Source organism: Eptatretus burgeri, chromosome 2 (genome assembly GCF_056783735.1).
Source record: "Eptatretus burgeri isolate ZD-2024b chromosome 2, Ebu_testis_v1, whole genome shotgun sequence".
Lineage (NCBI taxonomy): Eukaryota > Metazoa > Chordata > Myxini > Myxiniformes > Myxinidae > Eptatretus > Eptatretus burgeri.
The window spans coordinates 33,393,172-33,413,362 of NC_140962.1; the positions used below are offsets into that span (position 1 = coordinate 33,393,172).

Genomic DNA, 20,191 nt, shown 5'->3' on the forward strand with positions numbered 1-20,191 from the left:
CGTTGGATGGAATTGACTGAATAGTTTGTGCTTATAATAATTTTTACTTCCTGTAGGTGTGCACCACTAAACTCTTTCTCGACGCCTTGACACGGCATTTGTCCAAAGCGGACTAACCCCTGGGTGAGGGGGTAAATGAAGTCCCTACAACCTTTGTTGTATGACCTTTAGTGTCTCTAGAAAGTTTGAGATTGAATAAGTAAGGACCGAATGCATCATAGACAGACAGACACCAAATTACATATTTTAGTTTGTGTGTGATGATGATAGTGCACAAGATGGAACTTACTGAATTACACCTGACCCCACTGCAACCATCAATGGCAACAGGTTTGGTTGCAATATTGCTCAATTTCTCAAAGAACGAAATGCAGAAAAACATATCCCATCCAGACACAAGATGCAATCCCTTCGACGTTTGGGTAGAAGGTGTCCGTGTGTGTTTTCCCCCTTGTATAAGACCTCAAAAATATATTGACCTACCCATCCATCAGGACCATACTCTGTGCAGAGTATTGGTGCTGCCTAAGCAGTCTCCTTGGCTATTGGACACAATCCTGGACAGGTCACCACTCCGACACAGGACACCAGAAAGCTGGCACTCATTTTGCCAACCTCAGAAGGATCGCAGGCAGAGTCAACCCCAGCTGGTATTAATTCAACAGCCGAGTAGGATTTGAACTCAGGAACCTCAGATCCCAAGCCCACCACCCTAACCATTGAACCAACCCATGTACCATTAAAAAATAGTTCACATCTGCATGAATAAATAAAGCATTTTATTTATGATCTGTGTCGATGCAATGACAAGTTATGTCAAAAAAAAAAATTTGGACAGGTTGAGTGCATTTGGTCATTGCAACCGGGCCAAAGGCCGATGAGTGGTGTCGTGGTGGAGTGGCTCAAAAGCTTTCTTTCATTGTCTTCACCGGTTCTTGGATTCGACTACCTTAACTGATCAAGGGAATAGTTTCTACACTTTACAACGTAGTGGGTCGAAGCGCCCAGGATTGTTAGTAAGCCATAAAATCGTCCTTTACTTTCACTGAGCGCAGCTCTATCAAAGCTCTATCAAGACCATCATGGGCTTCCACCCCCATAAAAAGGTTTGTCAGAAAGACAGCACCAAATATCTTGCGTCCACAACGAAATGTAGACCGCATTTCTGTTCAACCTCCTCTTTGACATTTCAATACCATAATAATGTCCACCCGTCATGCCCTTGAAAATGGAAGGGGCTGTTGCATTGAATAAAGAGAGACATGAGCATCACACGTAGTCGTTCCTACAAACGTGACAATGGGTGCTTTTGAAGTACAGGCATACAGTATTGAAACAGAGATCGGATGTTGCCTTGGAAAGAACAAAATCGATTGCTTAATATCTGCTTTATCAAGGAGGTCTTTGGCCCACGTTGGAACTCAATACTGAACTTTAACCCAGTTTGATAACGGATGCGAGTGGGTGAATGAGAGGTGAATGGGGGACAGAGAGAGGCGAAGAGTGCTTGGAGTTAATATTTGTAATGACAAACGAAATGGTCAAATTGCATTCAACATTAGCTTGACATTTATTGTATCAGAAACATTGTTTACTGTGTTATGGACTCAGTGACTCCAAAGAGCTGTGTGTAATCTACCAACAGGTCTTGGTGTGCCGTGATTTGTGTGATACAAGCGTCCAGAGCCTGAACTTTGCCTCACATGCTAAAAACGACGTCATGATGCAATCTTACAACACCATATCAAACTTGCATTGAAATACTCCTCCATGATGCTGGCTGGCTCTGGAGTCTGGAGACTGCAACCTTGTCAAAGTTCTTGGATTTTGTGGACGCTTTGTGTGGATGATCCAGATGTGGATTTAAAAATTTTTTTTTTAATTTAATTATTATTAATTTTTTTATTTATTTTATTTATTAATTATTATATATTATTAAAAGGTGATCCTTAAAATTTTTTGTTGTACTTTACTGTAATGAAGTTTTGTCAAATCCACGTTGGTTGACCGTATTTTATTTTACCATGGTGTTTTAGGATGGGGATTTTTGTTTCCGTAAGTGGTTCAATAAAGCGACATGTGTGCTCACTATAACTCAGAACGGGACTCATTGAGCGCATAGTCTCATCGTCTCTCGTGTTCCTTCTTAACACAATTACCATCGTTAACTGAACACACCACGTGGTAGTAAACACACCACGATGATGGCTCACTGCGATTATGGCCCATACAGCCGTATCATCATCCGTGTGAAGCCTGGTGTTGGCGCAGTGGTTAGGGCAGCGGCTTGGGATCCAAAAGGTCCTGAGTTCAAGCCCCGTTGAGCCACTGAATCAATACACCAGGGGGTTGACTCAGCCTGTCATCCTTCCGAGGTCGGCGAAGTGAGTACCAGTGTACTGGGCCGGTGTATACCCCGGTTAAAATAGGTGTACCAGATCCCTGTGTCGTAAGAGGCGACCAAGGTTGCGTCAGGAAGGGCATCTGGCGTAAAACATGTGCCAACTCATGATGCGGATCATACGGATGATCTGCTGTGGCGACCCCTAAAAAGGGAGCAGCCAAAAGAAGAAGAGAGAGAGAGCTGTATCATCCGTGCACCCGATTATGTCACACAGTTTGTTGACATGGGTAATAAATGTCATCTATCTGTAATTCCAGCAATGTGTGTGTGTGTCGGCTGTGACCGCTGTTTCTCGACAACCGCTGGTCCGAGCTAATTGAAACTTGCCAGGTATATTGCTGGAGCGCTGAGGATGTGCCATTTCAAGGTTTGATATTAATCGGACAAGTGGTTCCCAAGTTATGGCCATTTATTTACCAACCAATGACAAGACACGTTGTTGCGTGGGCGTGGCCGATGGGGGAAGGGAACCACGGCCGCGTTCCCCATTACGGGTTACAACGTACGGGCTTCTGGAGAGTGATGACTTCGTGTATTCTAATAATTTCTCGATTCCTTATGCGCATTTATAGATAAACGCAATGCCCCAAGTTATGATCGTTTTCTTATTAGACGGTGTATAAATTTCGGTAACATCAGAGTGAGCTGGTATGCTCGGAACAAGGAAGTAAATGTTTTTTTTATTTTTTATTTTTTATTTTTTTTTTTTTTTTTGCACGAACGTTTTTTTTTTTTTCTTCTTTTCTCTGTGTTTTTCCTTGCGACGACATTGTAAAAAGGTAAAATACGTTGGCGCTAATTGAATAATTGGCCATTAAAACTAATTTGCGAATAATCGTAACTGCGATATGCGAACTTCCGGGCCACGCACGTATGGGCACATGAGAGCGAAGAAATGGCCTGTGTGGTTGTTTCTTGCTCGCGGTTTGAAAATGTTTTTTTTTTTTTACGGGCACGTACTGGTCTATTTTCATAAAAGGCAGTGTGTGTGTGTGTGTGTGTGTGTGTGTGTGTGTGTGTGTGTGTGTGTGTGTGTGTGTGTGTGTGTGTGTGTGTGTGTGTGTGTGTGTATATGTGTGTGTATGTGTGTATGTGTGTGTGTGTGTGTGTGTGTGTGTGTGTGTGTGTGTGTGTGTGTGTGTGTGTGTGTGTGTGTGTGTGTGTGTGTGTGTGTGTGTGTGTGTGTGTGTGTGTATGTGTGTGTGTGTGTGTGTGTGTGTGTGTGTGTGTGTGTGTGTGTGTGTGTGTGTATGTATGTGTGTGTGTGTGTGCTCCATAACTCCAAAACCATAAAACCGAGCAGCCTGAAACTTTGCATGCATACTAAGAAAACTCCAAGAAATTGCAAGTCAAAATTGGTAGTTTGGGTTGATTAAAACACCCCTTTTGAAGATATAATTAACGGCCTTATTTAATTGTATCCTTCATCAGGCGATCCTCGGCCACCTCGCCCTCTGGGGTCTTAAGGCGTTTCCAAGGTAACCTCGCTGGGGTCTGAAGCCGCCATGTTTTTTTATGTTTTGGCCTGCTCAGTCATGCTTTGATTTGAAACAGGCCACAACGATTTCTTAACAATAAATAGATGTAAGTTCCAGATTTGAAAGTATCAGCAGTTCCGACTCCGTAAAAAGTGTTGATTTGTTCATTTGAGACGTTTCACGGGCGATTCCCGTTGTGTTGTTGTATCGACGGCGATTGGTAATCGCTTGCCAAGTCAGGCGTTCCGTTGGAGGCTTTGAGTGCTTCAGCCACTTTACGAGCTGTACCGTACAGTTCGTGTCCTGATCGGGATGTACAGTCCACAGATACTACAAGGTGGAGGTATGTACACAGCACACACGGACCTGGTACATACGAGTAGATCTGGATCTGTACGGACTCTCCGCGGATGTGTGGACGTGACATGTCATGACTGTTTCGTGCACCGTGTCCGTGGTGGTAAACGTGGTGGTAAACGTGGTTGTAAACGTGGTGGTTAACGTGGTAGTTAACGTGGTAGTTAACGTGGTGGTAAACGTGGTGGTAAACGTGGTATTTAACGTGGTGGTAAACGTGGTGGTAAACGTGGTAGTTAACGTGGTGGTTAACGTGGTGGTTAACGTGGTGGTTAACGTGGTGGTTAACGTGGTGGTTAACGTGGTGATAAACGTGGTGGTAAACGTGGTGGTTAACGTGGTAGTTAACGTGGTAAACGTGGTGGTTAACGTGGTGGTAAACGTGGTGGTAAAGTTTCATCCCCGATCTGATGGAGGTTCTATGAGGTTTTCCTTCGTCCTCACGTCTGTTTATAAAGTATCCGGTTACCGGATTTGCTTGACGAACGTTATATGTTTCCCTTTGTGAGTTTCCAAGTAAAATATATTTGATAATGTCCGATTTCCGAGCCGTTTTCAGTATTTACGTGTTTTATAAATTACCGAGGAAGTTTTTTTTCCCCGTCACACGCAGCTGTTTATAAAGAATAATGTTTGTATAATAATCCCTGAAACGTCTGTGTAAATGTGACGATGTTTTTCGGTGAAAACGACTCAAGGTTTCTGGGTTTTATACAGTACGTACTGTAGTCGGTAATCACAATGACAACCTACTGATTCCAGAAATTGTGTGTGTGTGTGTGTGTTTTGTTGTTGTTGTTGTTGTTGTTTTGATATGTACATACTGTATGTGGGTTTCACAATGTGGAATGGAGTCCTCCCAGAGCAGGCTCATCCACCTTCATTTCAGTAAAGGGGTCACGATTCATGGACCAAGCTGTGAAGTTTTCTGTTCTCAAGGTTTTGTGACGAGGGCTCTCTTCAGGGTCGTCGCTGAGCCCCGGACAGCTTCCATATGTAGTTCGTTTGTTATAATATTCCCAGGGATGTTTTTTTAGCACACCTCTAAAGTAGTTCCACAGAGCTTTTGGGATGGCGTGTCGTCCGTCCGTCCGTCTGTCCTTCCACAAATACTTGCAACTTCTCAGAAACAACACATGATTTCAATTACATTTGACCACAACCTTCATTACCTGTGATTGCATATATATATATATATATATATATATATATATATATATATATATATATATATATATATATATATATATTGTTACGGATTCGCGCCCGCCGGCGTGCGAACGGCCACGTAACTCGAATCGCGGCACGTCGCCCACCGGACGGACAATCCAGTCGTGACCCTCTCGGACTAACGCCGGGAACCAGTCACAGGTGGACCTTTCGGTCTCACCGCGATCGAGCCAATCGGCCCCCGCGTGGGATAGGGTTGCTCGCCAAATTCGACCTACCTAAGTACCCACACGGAGGGTAGACCGGGCGATCGCACCTCGCCGCAGGTCGACTTCGGACACGGGCCACTTAAGCGACCCGTTCCGTACTATCGGGATAACCGAGCGGTGTTATCGTCGGCCTCGACGGTTCGATTAACTATCGGGCGTATTCAGCCCACTACCAACCCTTTACGTGAAGCAAGATGAGGATTCAATGAGAGAAAGGACGAAGCGAAGCGGGAAACAGTTCAACATAAAGCACATTTATTCGCGATGAACGGAAAGCACACATATACAATTCCACCAAAAGCACATAGAAAAGAAGAGAAACACAATGCAATTTTACACAAAAAGCAAATGTAAAAGCGAAGACACAATGCAGAGCTAATACCGACTACCGAGCACACGGCAACACTTATACAATTCTACTTCACAGACGGCGCCGACAACACATACCCAAAACCAAGAAAAAGAACACCCTCAAGGATGAGGCGGGCCTGAGGCCGAGACCGGGTCGGGCCTACCCGTCTGGTGATGAGACGCGGAGCGGCGATGGTGCCTCAACTCCGCGGGCCTCGCGGACAGTGTCTGGTAGGGGGTGGGAAAAGGGGCCCCCTTGGTCGCACTATCTCAGCGCGGGGGGAAACAGGAGGGGTTGCTGATGCTCGGGGAAAGGAGGATTTTTACTCTGTCTCGAGTCCCGCGACGAGCGTCTCCACCTCGACCAGGTCGCGCCGTCGGCCTCCCTGGTGTGCAGCTCCCGGCACCGACGCGAGCACCCCCTCGTCTGCCTTCGCCGCCTCTCCACAGCTCCGTCCTCTTCGCTCCGACTCCAACGCACACGACGACGACGACGACCAACGACCAACCCTTTTCTGACGAACGCAGCCGCTTATATAAGCCCCGTGGCTTCACCTTTGACCCCCTGCCTTCGACCTTTCACCTCGCTCCCCATTGGCATGAGAAAAAGTGGGCGTGAATGCATTTTGATCCATGAATTTGCATATAGCGACCGCCCTCCAACGCCCTGGAGGCGGGGCCAAATCGCCATTCGCTCACCGATTGGACGGAACAAAAGTGGGCGTGTGTCGTTTTTGATCCGTTTTTGGAGCGGAAAATCCGTGGTTTTGTACACGCTGTTCGGCGCGCGCCCTGCAAGAGTCCAATACCGGTACCCACAAGCGGTGCAAGAACGGTGGCGATGCGACGGTTGCGAGGTGTGACGGGAAAGGTCGTGGCTGTTGTGGTGAAGCGGCGTTGTGGTGGGTGGTTGATGTTGTGACGACTGTTGAGACGCGGTTGGCGGTGGTGATCATGGCGGTTGGTCCAAAATAAAGATAGTAAAAGAAAAACGGCTATCCTGAAGAGTCGCAGCACGCATGAATGACATGTATTCCCACTAGACAACGGGTTTGGGCCTAACTACACATATACTTACGGAGATATCTCACCTAAGGGACCTGAATGGTGGTTTGCGTATTTGGTAACCACAACACTACCCCCTCCCCTTTTTACAGACTCGTCCCGAGTCGTCAAATTTTCGTGTGCCATCATGTGTAGTTTTCCCCTAGTACATTTTACCTACGGATCCCTGAGTGCGACATTCATGGTATTCGTGTCCCCAAAATAAATAACCTGAGGGCTGCGTAACTACCTAAACAAACTCACTCACACGGACGACTTAAATAAAATTGCCGGCGCTAGGACAGACATGCCGGGGGCGCACTCATATTTACAGTACATCTTAACCTTAACTTACAAATTTTACACTAAACCATGGCCCAGGATCAATGAACTCTGCAAAAGAAAAGCAGTTAGCAGGGAGCCAGGCTGCTCACATGCAGTCTCTGGCTCAAAACAATGCCGGTGACAGGGAACGTGGCTGGCTGCTCACACGCAGTCCAAGGCCTTCCCTTTTGAACTGAACGCAGTGAACCACAACGGTGCATGGGCTGCACAACGCAGTCTCCGTGCCAGCTCAAGTGGCACACGCAATGAGCACAACGAATGGATGGATGAACACAAACACGGTGCACGGGCCGCCACTGCAGGCCCGTGTTGTAGCTGCCAACAGGGCAGTTCTCGCAGCTTGCAAACTGTTGCCTTGATCCTGGCGCACATGGCAATGAACAGGGGGGGGGGGGCAAAGCAAAAATTGAACGGGGCTGGTGAACATGGGCAGTGGGCATGGCATGGCAAAGGCAGCAGGCAAACACAGCCCGCAGAAGAAGGCCGCTGCAGGCAAACACAGCCGGCAGATGAACTGGCCGGCACAGGCCTTGAAGAAAAACAGCCAGCCGGCAGATGAAGTGGGCCGGCACAGGCCTTGCAGCACAGCAGCTGCAGACGATCCAGCCGGCACAGGCCTCGCAGCAACACACGGCCAGCCGATGAAGTTGGCCAGCCTTTGCCGTTCAGTGGAGGTTGGTGGAGGGAGTGCGGTGGTGCTGGCCACTTGGAAGGCGGGCTCGGACCTACCTACCTGTCTCCCTCCCAACCTATCGCCTTTGCCTGTCACTGTACATACCCACTCCCTTAATTTGTCAAACCCCAATTTAGCCCCAACTTATTTTTTTTTTATTTTTTTTTTTATTTTTTTTTTACTTCCCCCTATAAATCGTCCCCTAACCCCCTTTACTGTCCTTGTTCGGCTAACCTATTCTGTCACCTAGCCTACTCCCAACCCCTACGTTCCCTTCCCGGAGGGGAATAAGGGAGAGCTAACGTCCTGTGTCGAGGCCCAACGAAGCCTCAGAATGGCCTCCCCAGAGTTCGGCGATCTATAACCAAAGTGGGTCCAGCGGCCCACAACGACAGCGAGGGGATGGATGGTGCGGAGGGGTACATCTCCTAATCTCCCCTAACCATTTAACTGTTAAACTACCCCGGGGCTTTCAACAAGCGCCTCTCGCTTAAACTATTGGTTCTAACAACCCAGATTCCCGTCGCCTGTGTTGGTGTCCTTACAATTTCGGGCCTCGCCCCCCAATTTTCTCTCCGTGCCCTCACACGGTCTCATGGCTGGGACACGTGGCTCCCTTTGGCAGGCACGACCCTCTGCCGAATCTCCCGCTATGACACCCCCGGGCACTACACTGCCTCCGAGCCTACCAGCTCCCTAACACCGGGGAGTGCCCCCCATGGCACCTCCCCTGAAACGCACACGTGGCAGGCTGGCTTCCCGGGCCCCTTTCCGAGGGTCACCCATGCCCACAACACTGCCCACGCGGCTAATGGCGCCCCGGGCCCCCGCACCAATCAGGCGCACCCGTGCCCACTACTCTATCCCGGCCCCCCATGGGCCCATGGCCTACCGCGGCCGACTAGCCTGGTGCCCGGGGTACCCACTCAGCGATACTCACCTTTCGCAGCCACGCTCTCAAGCCCGTCAACAGGGCTCCTGCACCCCTCCAAACGGGTTTCGAGCCTACACACCCACCAACAACAAAACGACCTCCATTTTTCAATTTGACTAACCCCCTAACTCACTTTATACTGACCCCGGGGTCCCTTGGGCGGGAGTCACTCCTCCCCCCAATCACTCATCGCACCATGCATTCCCCATTCACTCCACACACACAGACCCGCTGGCCTCACTCACTCAACAAGTACTCACCTCACAACTCACCAACTCTTCAACACACACACCGCTGAACTCTGCCATCCTCCTAACTACATCCCCTAACTAACTCGTGCTCCCACGTCGTCCCTTAAACTACAGCACGTTCCTTTTAACACTACGTAGCTAAGCTACGTCCCCACTACACATCCACAAGTCTGTCACTGTCTCCAAATCTCTAAAATAACTTTTATTTCCCAACCTAAAGCTCACTAAATCCCTCTAACTAATCCATTCCACAGACTCCATGAGGACTTACCCCTGCCCCATGAAGTCGGTCTAACTAAGCTAACCCTTCCCCCTAACTAGTTTCCATCCTGTGCCCCGGTTAAGGGGGTCTTCCACCCCTTGCCCAGGAATCCTGTGCACCCGAAAGTGAGGCTTGCTTTTCTTTTTTTTTTTTTTTCTTTATATTCGCAGCACCAGCGCGGCAACTCAGAGCTCGCGCACTTTGCACCTGCCCGTGACGTCATGCAGCTGCACGTGTTCCTCGTCCCTCCTTGGACGGTACCATCCGGCAGGGATACCCCTCCTGCCGGATTCCAACCCCACGTGCAGCCATGGCGTCACCGTGCGCATAAAAAAAAAACACAAGCCCCACGTCTCGAGGGGTTCCCCACGCGAACACATGTGCTTTGCCCGTTGGAGCTTAACACACACGATCGCGTGGAGAACCCGTCCGGTCCAAATCCGTAGTCCTGCCTTAACTTTGTCCGTCCGCGGGATCGGCAAATCCACCGCGTGCGTTTCCGGACCGGGACTTCACCCTCGCAAGCGAGCACGTGGTGGTCTCGTGCGTTGCACAGCACGGACCTCGTGCTCACTGCTGGGTGAACCCGGCACGGTCCCCGAAACAACTTCAGCCGCTACCCGGCTTTCTTTCCTCTCATGTCGCCGTCGTCGTCGCCATTTAACACACGCACACCTGCGTGTTACGACGCTCACACTCCATTCCATTACATTCACACCGGGAGACGCGGCTGCGTGTTCACACATGCCGACCGACATCTCCCTCACATACCGCTCTCTCACACACACGGTCTCCCTTGCACTCGGCCGTTCACTCACGCGTGCCTCACTACTCACACAAACCATACTACTTACACACGCGGGGGCACTCACCCGCGGTGCCTCATCCACACTGGCCGTTTCATCCACACACACGGCCTCTTCCACACACGGTGCCTCATCCACACACGGCGTCTGGGAAGCACGTACTCTGGCACCATCGCCACCACACCACTCACACACGGGGTCGCTTCCACACACGGGGACGCACTCACACCCTGCACCACACACACCGGGACAACCACACTGGGGATTTGTGTCCCCACAAGGGTCTCCGGGGCCTCTATACCCCCCAAGCTCTCCGTGCACCCGTCCACAGCACTCCTGACCTCGCAAAGCACGACCGAACTCACCTGGTCGTGACTCACCTCAAGGGGGCATACTCGCTCCCCTCGTTCCTGGAGGAGGTCATCCAGGTGCTCGCACTGGGACTCTACCCAGTCCGCCAGCTCACCCCCATTATCCTCCACTACCTCCGTGTGTGTGTGTGTGTGCGTCACTTACCCCGTCTTCATCGTGCAGTCTCTCCTCTATTTTTTCTGTCTCCCGTGTCTCTATACATTTATAAGTTTCTGTTGTCGTCACCTCGTGTCTCGTCTCACACGTTTTAGTCTCCCCATTTAATTTTTCCCTTTTGGTCACCATCGATTCTTCTGTCACGACCCTCGCCCAACACGCCCCCCGAATTATTTTTTTACCCGCCTCCACCGCGGGCCTGTCAGCCGTTGCACCCCCTTCCAGCTCGTTTGCTCCCACACGTGGAGTCGCCATTCCCAGCTCCCTGGTCACGGCCTTCATGCCCGCCTGCAGGCATCGGCCCATGTTCTGCGTCTCACCCCGCAGCTCTTTCATTTCTTCCTTCATGTTTGCTTCCATTCCGCTTATTTGCTTGTTCATGCCTTTCATTTCGTTTTTCATTTCATTTGTCATTGCCGCCAGCATGGCGCATAGCTGGGCCATGTCGGGTGCGCTTGGGTGAGCCGTTTCGGCAAGGGTCGGGGGGGGGTTTTGGTGGAGAGGATGAGGAGAGGTGTCATACACCGCAGCCGCTGCCGCACCCATTTCGGGCTCTGGGTTCAGTTGGGCGAGTTCGTTTTCCTGTACAACCAACATTTCCTGCACGGGGATTTCATCCTGAGCCATGGATTCTACACATTCTACATCCATTTCTAATACCCCCGGCTCCCGCTCGCCTTGAGACGCCATCTTGCTTCTCTTAAAGGGTTAATTTGAATCGCTCGTAATTTGGAGGGAATCGGGGGTCGCTTCTCTCACCCCTGGACTGATTCCCGTGAATTTAGCTGGAGCCAGGAGAGCCCGTTTTCCTGTTCTCCGATACCAGTGCCGCGAGGAGGGCGATGGATTTGTATCGCACGACCTGACACCAGTGTTACGGATTCGCGCCCGCCGGCGTGCTGACGGCCACGTAACTCGAATCGCGGCACGTCGCCCACCGGACGGACAATCCAGTCGTGACCCTCTCGGACTAACGCCGGGAACCAGTCACGGGTGGACCTTTCGGTCTCACCGCGATCGAGCCAATCGGCCCCCGCGTGGGATAGGGTTGCTCGCCAAATTCGACCTACCTAAGTACCCACACGGAGGGTAGACCGGGCGATCGCACCTCGCCGCAGGTCGACTTCGGACACGGGCCACTTAAGCGACCCGTTCCGTACTATCGGGATAACCGAGCGGTGTTATCGTCGGCCTCGACGGTTCGATTAATTATCGGGCGTATTCAGCCCACTACCAACCCTTTACGTGAAGCAAGATGAGGATTCAATGAGAGAAAGGACGAAGCGAAGCGGGAAACAGTTCAACATAAAGCACATTTATTCGCGATGAACGGAAAGCACACATATACAATTCCACCAAAAGCACATAGAAAAGAAGAGAAACACAATGCAATTTTACACAAAAAGCAAATGTAAAAGCGAAGACACAATGCAGAGCTAATACCGACTACCGAGCACACGGCAACACTTGTACAATTCTACTTCACAGACGGCGCCGACAACACATACCCAAAACCAAGAAAAAGAACACCCTCAAGGATGAGGCGGGCCTGAGGCCGAGACCGGGTCGGGCCTACCCGTCTGGTGATGAGACGCGGAGCGGCGATGGTGCCTCAACTCCGCGGGCCTCGCGGACAGTGTCTGGTAGGGGGTGGGAAAAGGGGCCCCCTTGGTCGCACTATCTCAGCGCGGGGGGAAACAGGAGGGGGTTGCTGATGCTCGGGGAAAGGAGGATTTTTACTCTGTCTCGAGTCCCGCGACGAGCGTCTCCACCTCGACCAGGTCGCGCCGTCGGCCTCCCTGGTGTGCAGCTCCCGGCACCGACGCGAGCACCCACTCGTCTGCCTTCGCCGCCTCTCCACAGCTCCGTCCTCTTCGCTCCGACTCCAACGCACACGACGACGACGACGACGACCAACGACCAACCCTTTTCTGACGAACGCAGCCGCTTATATAAGCCCCGTGGCTTCGCCTTTGACCCCCTGCCTTCGACCTTTCACCTCGCTCCCCATTGGCCCGAGAAAAAGTGGGCGTGAATGCATTTTGATCCATGAATTTGCATATCGCGACCGCCCTCCAACGCCCTGGAGGCGGGGCCAAATCGCCCCTCGCTCACCGATTGGACGGAACAAAAGTGGGCGTGTGTCGTTTTTGATCCGTTTTTGGAGCGGAAAATCCGTGGTTTTGTACACGCTGTTCGGCGCGCGCCCTGCACGAGTCCAATACCGGTACCCACAAGCGGCGCAAGAACGGTGGCGATGCGACGGTTGCGAGGTGTGACGGGAAAGGTCGTGGCTGTTGTGGTGAAGTGGCGTTGTGGTGGGTGGTTGATGTTGTGACGACTGTTGAGACGCGGTTGGCGGTGGTGATCATGGCGGTTGGTCCAAAATAAAGATAGTTAAAGAAAAACGGCTATCCTGAAGAGTCGCAGCACGCATGAATGACATGTATTCCCACTAGACAACGGGTTTGGGCCTAACTACACATATACTTACGGAGATATCTCACCTTAGGGACCTGAATGGTGGTTTGCGAATTTGGTAACCACAACAATATAAATATAAATATATATATATATATATATATATATATATATATATATATATATATATATATATATATATATGTGTCTGAAGAGGTCTACAAAGGGAGTTAAGGGTGGGGGTGGGAGTGGGTTGCCTCCCCAAAGAGGTATTTGCTTTCTTCTTAAACAATACACACAATTCCGATGAAACTTGACAACAACCTTCATCACCCATAATGTACCAAAGTTTGTTCATGACATTTGAAAAATCTGGCCCTTTGGGGATATAAGGGGGTTTCCCCTGCCCCCCCCCCTCCAAAAAATAAGTATATGCTTTCTTCTCCAAAACTCCACATACAATTCTGATAAAACTTGACCACCATCTTCACCACCCGTGATGTACTAAAGTTGGTTCACGACATAAAAAAAAAATGGGGTCGATGAGGGTCTATGGAGAGAGGGGGGTTGCCCCCCCAAAATATGTATTTGCTTTCTTTTCTGAAACCACACACACAATTTCAATGAAACTTGACCACAACTGTCACCTGTGATGTACCAATGTTTGTTGATGGCATTTTAAAAAAACATCCATAGGTATTTACTTTCTTCTCCATTATATATTTTGTGGGTCATCCATGCCTACCAGTGGATGCCTGGTTATCTTATCCAGCCACGACGAGGTGAGTGCCCAGGGTTATTGCCTCTATGTTAAATATCTCTCTGAGGTTCTTCATCATCAATCCCATCGCTCCAGATATCACTGGTACAACTTTGGTATTTTTCAGCCTCCAGGATCTTTTCAATTAATTCTTGAGGTCTTGGTGTTTGGTAATTTTCTTGATTTCTGCATCGTTTAGTCCAAAATCACTGGTATTAATGCCTCAATCAGCAATGCCTTCTCTTTTTTTTTTTGTCCCAAAGTATAATATCTGGTTGCAAAGCTTTGTTTTTGATGTTCACACTCGATGGGATCATTAGTTCGTACATGAGCGGGAGGTACTTCCATGTTTTCAGTGATTACTTTTGGTTCATGTTCCCACAAACTTTCTGGAACTGGGATATCAAAGTTTTTGCAGATGTGCCAGTGGATTACTTTACAAACTCTGTTGTGTTGTCGTGTGTACTGCTGTTCTGACATGAGTTTGTTTTTTTGTGTGTTCAGTCATTAAGCATAACATATTCTCTTTACTAACTCTACCTCCACCCCTGACCTTTCTCTCTTCTTTTTTAGATCCTCGTGGAGGATCTCTAAGTCTTACTCACGTTGTTGTTGTTCTTGTGGACTTTTTTGGTTTCACAGCCCACAGTTTTCATTGAAACTTCCTGAAACTTGGCATATATATGTAAAGATACCCTGCGCAGACAGTCACCATCTCCGATTTTGAAAATTCCTCCTAGAAAAAAAAGTTATGACATCAAAATATCTCCGCTAATGAAAATCTTAAAAATTATCTCCAAAACTAGGCAAGCTTTTTTTGAATTTTGTTTGCGGTAATCGAACAGGGCATTAGCAGAGATGAATTACCGCACATATGATACATCACTATGACGTCATATCATTTTTATGACGTCATTCCTATTTTTTGACATTTTTTGTTTCACAACCCAGAGTTTTCATCGGATCTTCGTGAAACTTGCCATGTATCTGCAGAAAGCACACGCGCAGGCAGTAACCATCTCCGATTTTGGAAATTCTTCCGAGAAAAAAAGTTGACGTCATAATATCGCCGCTAATGGAAATCGCCTATTCCATTATCTCCGAAACTAGGCAAGCTGTTTGAATTTTGTTTGTGGGAATCAAGCCGGGCATTAGCACAGATAATTTATCGCAATCCTGAAACATCACAATGACGTCATATTCGTTTTTATGACGTCATCATTAAGAGGACGAGGATCTCGGCTCATTCGAGCTTGTTTTTTTTTCATACTTTTCTATCTTTCTTTCTCTCTCTCTTTCTCTCTCTTTTTCTCTCTTTTCTTTCTCACCCCGTCCTCGCATCCCTCCCTCCCGAGGCATAGCTACACCCACCTCCCTCTTGCCTCTTCTCTCTCCCTCCTCTCCCTCCTCTCTCAGCTCCCCTCCTTAATACCCCCTGTCAGTGATGTGATGGGTTGTATTTGCTTGTATACAAATAAACTCAGGACCTTTTTGGTTATGCTATAAATGTCATGTTTCAATTGCGGTTTTGAAATATTTTTAAACAACATTTAGATACATATATGTATGTACACATGTATGCCAGTGCAAAAAAAAAAAAACCAACAAAAAAACCACACGCACACACACACATCTTTAACAGCCCAAATTACTCCCACCTTTTTGTGGCATTAGCTGGGGCACACTTTTGGCCAGTCATTTATAAGCTGGCTTACCAGGCCTAGGATTCTACGAAAGGTGATTTGGGCAGGAATTTTGAATTTGTTGATGGTGCCTGCCCCTGCACTTCACAACAGACACCACGGGATCCTTACCATTCGCCAACAATTAGTACTGGTTCTGTAGATGAGTCGTCCAACTCAACTTCCTCCGAGTGGATGATGAACTCATTGATACCTGCTTGTGAAACCTCAGGGTGACAGTTTATAGCCGAGTTGAGATTTTAACGAAGGTTAAACAGCTCAAAGGTGAATAAGCTATTCTTTGCAAGTGTATGCAAGACTGGGTGAATCAGCCAGGTCGCAAACCACAGTGTTGTTGGTCTTAAGTTGTACTTCAACGGGGAAAGGAGGTGAGGGGAATGAGAGTAAAGTGACTGACTGGGTATTAGAGAGAGAGTAGAGCATGGAAAGGATGGATGAGGTGGTGTGCGAGGTGCTTGAGAGTTTGAAAGGAAGGGTGGAGGGTAGATTGAAGAAGATGAATGAGATTGGCTGAATATGCATACGTGTAATGTTTGGAGTGAAAGAGTGGGTTGATGGTATGAGAAGGAGGCAGAGGGAGATCTAGGAGTTGAGGAAGGAGTTGAATGCCTTGAGCAGGAGATGGAAGGAGGCTGGGGAAGGAAAGGGGAATGGGCTTGAGGTATTGAAGATGCAGGGGAGATTGAGGTTGGTGAAGTTGAAAACGGCAAAAATGATGAGGAGGTGAAGGTGAAGGGGGGGGGGGGAGGTGAGAGAAAGATATATATATATATATATATATATATATATATATATATATATATATATATATATATATATATATATATATATATATATATATATATATATATATATATATATATAATATGAGAGAGTTCGAGTTCTTTGAGAACTCGTTTCAATTTATGAGGGATCTATTGGATCAGTCTAGATCCAGTACGCAAAAGGTACCAAAGGAAGAGTTAGAATGTCACCTGCATGTTACCTTACACAGATGCAAGGAGGGATGAAGCGATTGAGGATACACAAGGTTTGGTGAGATCAACAGAGCCTGTAATTCAATTTGATTTCAGAGCTGAAGTTGTTTGAGGTTGAGGCAGTTTTGAGGAAGGCATGGACGACATTGGCTCAGAACTAAGTGTGGTACCACATAAAGTGTTTAGTAGTCGTGTAGGAATCAGGCGGTATTTATGGAAGGCTTTGAAGGTTGTGTGGCGGCAAGGTTTGATGCCCTGTCAATGGAGTATGGTGGAAGGAGTGTATATTCCGAAGGAGAAGCAGTTTAGACCAATGACATTGCTGCATGTGGATGGGAAGATATTGATGGGGATGTTTTTTGCTTGGCTCTCAGTCTTCATGAGGGCGAATGCAGAACGCAGGAGTACCAGATTCACCAAGATACATACATTCCTCATCCACCGATTCTGTTCAAATCCAGACATCCATATTCTCATGGAATGCTTTAACTTACAGTGTCAACTGTGAGCACCAGAGGTGAAACCAAAATATTTCTCGCGATGTGAGTGGGGTGGGTTGGGAGGATCCCACGTTTCCTGTAAAATAGTAGAAATTACTATAGATTTTAATCGGTATGGACAAATGTATTTGTAGACATTACATTCATTCTACTAACACCAAGGGGAGGCCCTGAGTCTGCCCCCCCACTCCTCACGCTTTGTGCTCTTGGCTGACACAATAAATTGACCCCCCCTCCCCCTCCCCCATCCCCCATCCCCATCTTGACTTGGAATTGTCAGTGATTGAGCTCTTTGCCATATTTGCAGGATAACCAGACTGTTTCAGTGAGAATTTATGAACACATTGATGTATTGCTCTGGATATCATCATTGCCATCAGGACTTTACATCACAGTTTTAACTCCAGGCACTCTTTTTTTTTTTGGTGTGTTGGGATTTATTACATTTCAATATGTGGAAAACGAATTTCAGGTTATGTGCCACATAGTCCCAATTTTTGGAACAATGTTGCAAAGGTTCGTCGTCGTGGTCTTGCATCGTGTCCAGCACTAATACAAGCTTCTGCAGATTATTTCCTTGAAATAATAAACAAACACGGCTGTTGTATTATTCACTGCGCAAATGAATTCATGTCGGTGCATGCTTGAGTTGTCATTTTGTTTTACTTTTCAAAAAATTCTTTCTTGAAATGAAGGAAATGCACTTAGCAATAGAACGTCATCCACACTTTTGTGGCCCCTGTCAATGAAGCCCTATCGCTTGCTGCAGAAATGTAAACGTTAAACTGGATTGTACTGAACACAACTCGCTGCAATGTTTTGGAAAACTTATAGGTGCGTTTCTATTGATTGCACACGAATGCCACCCAGCAGAATGCCTAACCCTTCACACAGTGGCCTCGGAGCAAATAGCTCACCCAAATTCAGCCTTTCCCTTCCCCCTCATCACACAAACTGCAAACGAATACTCTGGCATCCACCATCACTTCCAAACCGCATTCAATGTTCGTCCTGTGTACCTATGGAGTAGATTACCCGAGTATAAAAAAAAAAAAGTGATTGGATCTGACAGATGTGTTCACTGGTAGTTTTATAGGAAATGTTGTTTGAAATTTAAACATGAAGTTGCAATGTCCTCTGAATGTTCATACGTAGGTTTTGATATCAGTACAACATTTCCAAAAGAAAAGAATTTACGCCAAAAAAAAAAAAAGAAGTCCCCTGGGAAACGTGCATTACAGAATTAGTATATAGAACACACACACACACACACACACACACACACACACACACACACACACACACACACACACACACACACACACACACACACACACACACACACACACACACACACACACACACACACACACACACACACACACACACACACACACACACACGAGTTTCCAAACAAGAAATATCCTTTCATGACATTAGCCCCATCAAGGCATGTGCTACTGTTGCTAACTTGTGGTTGTTTGTCTGTGCTCTGTTCTTTTCTTTTAATGCTGAGCCTCAAGCAAGGAAGCAGCACGTACCATTTTCCATGTCTTTGGTATGACTTCGCCAGAGTTCAAACTATTGACCTTCCAGACTCAGAGCAGACATTCTAACCATTATGTCACTGAGTTTGGTATAATAATATCTAACCACCATCTAATCATTCTATCTTACCACCAACGCATAAATTAATTATAAAAAGCGACCATATTTTAAAAAAAAATTCATTTTAAAGTTCAGGTACTCTCAAAAAACATTTTTTGTAAAAATACAAAAAAATTCTTTCTTTTATCCACCTCAACCCTTAATTGTTAATTTCCTCTTCATTCCTTGTGTGCCTCTTCGTGAATTTTTGTCACCTCGGTCTTCAGAGAGCCGCCAAGACTGATACGTGCTATGGCAGTTTGACAAGGCAAATTGGTCTCGTTTCCAATTGATCATATCTCTTTTAGAAGCTTGATGGTTCAGGCAGTTGGCTTAGGATCTCAAATTCTTGAGTTCAAGTCCTAGCTGTGCCAAAATGACACGAGGTTGGTTGATTCAGCCTGTTTGGCAAGGCAAATTGGTGTTGTTTCCAATCGACTATGTCCCTCACAGAAGCTTGATTGTTAAGGCAGTTGACCAAGGACCTTAATGTCCTGAGTTCAAGTGTTCAAGTCCCAGCTGTGCCAAAATAACACAAGGTGGGTTGTCTCAGCCTGTCATCCTTGTGAGGTCAGCAAAATGAATACCAGCTTGTTGGGAGTGAGCCAGTCGAGTATCCACTGTTGGAGTGGCGACCCAGCCATGATTGTGCCCCCAGCCAATGTAACTGCCTTGGCAGTCTTGAGTGCCTCATGGGATAAGGAGGATTATCTAACCTACTGCACAGGGTGATCTATTGTTGTGGGGCCGGGTCTCGGTGGTGAGCACGACCGCTAGGTGGAGCAGTAGAGTCGGCTCCACCGAACACCCGGAATTTATAGGTCGTCACCCCGGATAACTCCGGAGCCGACAGGTCCCTTATCAGACCGAAGATCGCCAATAGGTCGACCACGTGGGATAGGGTCAATTGCCAATTTCAACTTACCGAAATACCCACGTCGTCCAAACTACCGGGGAAATTCACCCTCGGCAGGATCTGCGCGATCCGGGTCATTACCGAGCTGGATCTGAGTCGTACCCCGAGCGGAGAGTACCATATTCCTGCCGGGCCGATTACATGATTATGGCAACAATGAAGCCTCCTAATTCCCGTTCGCAGCGTGGCAAACCAATGATAGAAACACAGAAACGAGCTGGTACATTCAACAATGGGTGTTTATTTTACAATAATCGGGGAGGGGAAGCACACACAAGGGCAGAGCTATCACAACTATAAGAAATGCAATGTACAATGAGCAAAAGAAAGCACTTAATCAATCCTACTTGAAGGCGGGCCCACACACAGACACACACCCAAAGAAATGGACCCCG

The 20,191-nt window shown here is 47.7% G+C and overlaps 1 long non-coding RNA gene across 1 annotated transcript in view; it reads left to right on the forward strand.

The window, feature by feature from the left end:
• The first annotated feature begins 3,867 nt into the window (after positions 1-3,867).
• LOC147031771 (uncharacterized) overlaps positions 3,868-20,191 on the forward strand; it is a 143,383-nt gene continuing 127,059 nt past the window's right edge. Inside the window, exon 1 of the long non-coding RNA XR_015054250.1 lies at positions 3,868-4,225. This is a non-coding gene — a long non-coding RNA (uncharacterized LOC147031771). The remainder of the gene's footprint in view (positions 4,226-20,191) is intronic.